Here is a 5,630-nt window from a genome sequence, read left to right on the forward strand (position 1 = left end):
TAAAAAACTCTTTTACTTAAGACCCAATTTTTTTTCTGCCTCTAGCCTAAAACTTTTGAACAATCTTCGGATACGACATGTTACGTTTACAGCATCCATGCTCTCAATAATTTTGTATTTCTTTGTGCTTTGGTAAAACACTTTACTACGTTTAAGTACAATGAAATATAAAAGTTAGATTATGAATAACCAATGACCGTGTGGAGATGCTTTAGGAGTTAGGACACGGGTACTGCGGACCAAAAGATGCCAACTGGAAGGTAGGTTCAGACCCAAAACACAAATTTTGATTTTGCCTGGTCCACCGAACCTACATTTTAGCCTCGGGTCTTGTCATTTACTTACTATATTACCTTTCTTTCTTTCTTTAATAAACTTCTACTCCGAACCTACCTTCATCTCTTTCCACTCTACACATCTCTATTCATTTCATCCATAGCCGCCGGTAATTAATTACTTCTTAATCTTCCATTATTTTTTTTATTTCATCTGCCCGTTTCGCTTATTATTATTTGTTATTCTTTCTAAATCTGAATCTGTGTTTTTTCCGTACCGATCTAGATGAACAGATTTCGATTTTTAGCCTCAAATTGTTTTTCATTTTTTAGGTTAATAATTAATAATTCATCTGCAGCTATGGTAACCAGTTTCAACTTTTAACCTACCATTGATGTCTATCTGAATATTAATTTCTATGTATTAATTGTAGTCACACTTAACATGTGTTTTCATTCAACAAGTAACAAGTTTCATGACCCTTCGTTTTATACATACATACATACATATATATATATATATTAATAAATAAATTATTTACTTAAGATGCCAAATGTGCGGTTGTGATGTGTTTTCTTCATGATCTATAGTTTTGTTAAATTGACAGCTTCATTGGCAAATATATATATATATATATATATATATATATATATATATATATATATATATATATTATTTATCATTTATTAATTGTTTATCTCTACCCATATAGATTCAAACCTTCATTTTTATATTTCTTTGACTTTCATTCCAAATAAAGGAGTCACAGGTGAAGCTGAACAAAAGAGGGTTGCTTCATGGGCTTAAATCTTGATGTCAATTTTTGAATAAACATGTCTGCAACAAAAGAGACTGATCCATTGTTAAGAGATCTGAGTGAGAAAAAACAAAACTTTAGGCGGAATGTTGTGTCGCTTGCAGCCGAGCTTAAAGATGTTAGAGCCCGGTTATCGTGTCAAGAACAGTCGTTTGCAAAAGAATCTTTAACCAGACAGGCATGTGTTTACGGTTCTTGATTTGAAAAATTAAGTTGATTTGAGGGTTTTTTATTTTGATCTGGTTTGTTTTTTGTTGCAGGAAGCAGAAGCTCGGGCTCGAAACATGGAAGAAGAGATTTCAAGGTTGCAGAAGAGTTTAGATGAGAAGAATCTGCAGCTTCAAGCATCATCATCTGATGCTGCAAAGGTTTGACTTTTTGCTTAGTTCACACAGTAAATAGTGTAATTCTTGGATTGCAGTTAAGTTGATTGATTTGATCTTGTTTGGTACAAAGATTCAAACAAATATATGATATCTAGGGTTACATTTGGTTTGTTTGTGTTTGGCTTTTTGGTAGAGTTGTTTTTGAAAAAGGGATATTTTTAATCTTTTTGTGTTGTTGTATTAGTACTAGTATATTATTGATTCACTTTATGGCTTGTTTTATGAGTGGTTCAAAAAGTTTGTCTTTTGCAAATGTTTAATAACCTGGAAATTACCCATTTTGGCCTTACTTATTATTCCATTCCTTGTGGGGTTTTCTAGATAAGATCAATAATAATAATATAGATATGGCTTTTTGAGGATCAGTGATGGTTGATCAATGTCAATTATGGTTGCTAAACGGGTCATGTTCTTGGGTTGTTGGGCCGACATGTGAACCCAATCACGACCCAACCTGAAAATCGGGTTCATGGGTTGCCGAATATTTGGCTACGCGGGTCGAACTCGAAAATACCCAGAAACTGCACGGATATTTGTCAATTGACACAAACATTACCCGCTCAACCTGAACTTCTTTTTTTCTAGTTTGCATTTTAGCACTCCAAAAATACAAATTCGTAGCATATAAACAGTTACTATTAATTATAAAAGTTTTGGTTTTCTTTAAACTAATAAAATTTTGGAATATACTAAACCCTTTTTAAGTTATATCATTCAAACACATTTAAAAAGTAAAAAAGTTAACAGGTTAAACGGGTCAACACCCTAAACGTCTTTGCGGTGTTGACCCGAACCTGTTTAGACCCATGAATTGCATGTTAGGTTCGTGTTATGGCGTAAGTTCACATCTTTTCATCGTCTAGTGTTTTTGTAACTTTAATATTAGTTTATTATAGGGAAATTGATGTTCCCCATCCCTCAGTTTCTATCTTTTCGGTTGATTGCAGTGTCGGTCATTTGAAGCCATAAGTAAGGTCACAATAATATGCATGGACCCAGAAATAATGCTAAATCTATGATGCCTGGATGCATGCATATTCACACTTATTGATCATGGTTCCACATTCTGCATTAAATGATCTAACCTAACTAGTCTCTATCTAGCTTCATAGTTTAACTTGCTAGAATTAAATATGCAAATTTCCATATGAAGTTATAACCAAAATTACCAAACGCTGGGTTTTTGTTTATTATTTATCAGAGGGTATTCGGATTTGCATGTTGTAAATGATTATCTGATTCATGCTACTTGAATCACAATAATATGTCATCATTTTGATAAACATATTCTGCTTCTGATTATATAAGGTCAAGTAGTCACTTTCATAATGGTATTAATCTAAGGGTAAAATAAAGGGATAAGTTCACAACTTGTATATTGTGTAATATCATCTTTACCCTACAAAACTATAATACGATAAATTGTATTATTGAAATGGGTACATATGAAATTTTAAATAGCTTGAACAAGTATCAAGTATGTTTAGATAAATATGATAGATTGATAGCTTTCTAAAAGAATGTCGTTTTTGGTCACTTTGGCTATAAATCTATAATTTTCAAATAGACTTTGCTAAACACTAAAACGTCTGATTGTCACAACTTGAAACAGCATAAGCACATCCGAACACTATTATTGCTGCCCGTTTTACTAAAATATAATTACTGAATATCACATAATTACTTTCAAAACATTGCAGTATCTAAGCGATTTGGATGCTTTAACATCAGAGCTTTCATCAACAAAAGCAACAGCAGAAGCAAGTGCAGCTTCAGCTCAATCTGCACAGCTTCAATGCAAGGCTCTTTTAAAAGAAACAGTCATTAAAAGAGCACGAAGCGCGTGTTAATAAGCTGGCAGAGCAGTTAGATCTTTTGCAGAAGGATCTTCAATCGCGTGAATCTTCACAAAAACAACTGAAAGATGATGTCATGCGCGTCGAGCATGACATCATGCAAGCTCTAGCCAAATCTGGCGCCAATAATAACTCTGAATTGAGGAGGATTCTTGATGAGGTTTCACCTAGAAACCTTGAAAAGATGAATAAACTGTTATCTGATAAAGATGAAGAAATAACTAAGCTAAGAGATGAAATAAGGCTTACGTCCGCACATTGGAAGCTTAAAACCAAGGATTTGAAGTCACAAGTATGTATTTTTATTAATTTTCTTGAAGTATATTTATGTAGTTTTGAGTAATAAGCTAAGCTATCAATATCGTCAATATATTGGTGATATATCGGTTCTCGGTCCTCCAACAGCATATCGGTCTAAAATATCGGTTTTAATATCGGCGCCGATATTATCTCCGATATTTACCAATATATCGGCGATATTTTGCATATTTGGTATCGGCTATATCGCTGATTATATCGGTCAGGGCCTTTTGTTGTTTTTACAGCCCATATTACCATTTTTGGCCCAAAATATATTCACAACCCTAAATTACTAAAATCCGATCGTCACTTCATCACTTCGTCATAGAAATCCAATCGGCCTCTAAATCCGACGCATAGAAATCCAATTGATATGTTTCTTCTTCAAATTTATTTGTTTTATAACCTGCCAATCAGTTCGTTACGATAGCTGCCAATCTGTTTCTTCTTCTTCTAATTTATTTGTTTTAAATCATGACGCACAGAAATCCATCAGTTCGTTATAAACTGCCAATTGCCATTTATATTTTATAAGTGACCTTTGCCTTATGATCATTGTTTCATTTATGGATGGATATTATTTTAATCTTGAAACCATGGTTAAGTAGGAAATCTTGAAAATCTGCCATCTATCAATTAAACAATGTGTATCATTGACACTTTTGAATTTTGATGTTACTATTATGAATGTTTTAATGTGCAAAATTTTTATTTTAATATATATATATATATAATTAAATAATTAATAGATAACCGATATATCACCTTGAAAAACGATATATCGTGTATCGGTCCTTGACCGATATCCAATATTTTTCTGCATTAACTGCATAGGTAATAAGTTGTATTTGTTCATTTGACAGTTGGAGAAACATCGCAGAGCCGATCAAGATTTGAAGAAACGGGTTCTTAAACTTGAGTTTTGTCTTCATGAAGCTCGGGCTGAAACCCGAAAACTCCAAAGGGTAAATATTGCAATCTAAATTGTATATCTCGTTTTTATTTCTCTATTCTAGTCATGACTTAATTAGGGTTGTGAATTCTTGACTCAACCCGAAACACTACAAGAAAATAATCAGGTTTTGAGTTGTCATAACTCATAAGGGTGTTTACAATTTGGTTCAGTTAGTTTTGACGGAATTTCTATGACGATTTGAACTGGGAACCCGGTTTTCCAAATTGTAAACGGCAAACCAAACCGTTTCACTCCAAACCTAGCCGATCCACTCGGTTTGGTGGTTCTGACCGTTTCAACGGTTTTTGAATGCCCCTAGTTGTCATATCTAGTCATTTTAATAAACAAGTGGTGTTGATAAGTTTGATTAAATTAATTGTTTTCAGGTTACTATGTTTAACCTGTTTAATTAAACAAGTTGACTTGTCAACCCTTGTAGTTAAACATGTTGACTAGTCAATCTTGTGTCGCATGTTTAACACAATTTAATAAAATGGGTTTTGATCAAATTTAAGTGTTTTTGATGAAAATAATAAATATATGGGTTGTGTTCAGATTGATTGTCTCAACCCACCAACCTGACATGATGATTATACATGTGTTGGTGCAGATGGGAGAGAGGCGAGATAAAGCTATGAAGGAACTGAGAGATGAACTAGAATCAGCAAAGAATGGTGGTGTTAATGGTGATAACCACCATAATAATAATAGTAACTTCTGGGAAAGTTCAGGATTTAAGATCTGTATCAATGTCGATGTTGGTTCTGGTGTTGTTCTCGAAGCGTTAGTAATTTGTCGAATTATAATGGAATGGAATAGTTCATAGATAGAGAGAGAGACCGTATCTAGTGTTTAGTTTTATGTTAGGTGATGGAGATGCCTTTGTTTATAAAGTTCCCGCCGACTAAAGTTTAAATTTCAAAATTCAAATATTATGTATGTGCTTATTTTAATATTTCAGACATGATGTATTTGGAAAATGAATATAAGACTTTGAAGAACGGTTTTTTAGGTTCATAGATGTTGATGTGGTCCTTTTG

The 5,630-nt window shown here is 33.1% G+C and overlaps 1 pseudogene across 1 annotated transcript; it reads left to right on the forward strand.

The window, feature by feature from the left end:
• The first annotated feature begins 1,093 nt into the window (after positions 1–1,093).
• On the forward strand, positions 1,094–5,410 carry LOC143628350 (nuclear envelope-associated protein 2-like; annotated as a pseudogene). The gene is made up of 5 exons (XR_013152733.1): positions 1,094–1,275; positions 1,358–1,461; positions 3,180–3,627; positions 4,499–4,600; positions 5,201–5,410. The product of XR_013152733.1 is annotated as a nuclear envelope-associated protein 2-like (transcript).
• Positions 5,411–5,630: the final 220 nt, after the last annotated feature.

This window comes from Bidens hawaiensis, unplaced genomic scaffold (assembly GCF_021521415.1).
Source record: "Bidens hawaiensis isolate Kalapana, Puna unplaced genomic scaffold, B.hawaiensis_p1.1 tig00004931_1, whole genome shotgun sequence".
Taxonomy (NCBI): domain Eukaryota; kingdom Viridiplantae; phylum Streptophyta; class Magnoliopsida; order Asterales; family Asteraceae; genus Bidens; species Bidens hawaiensis.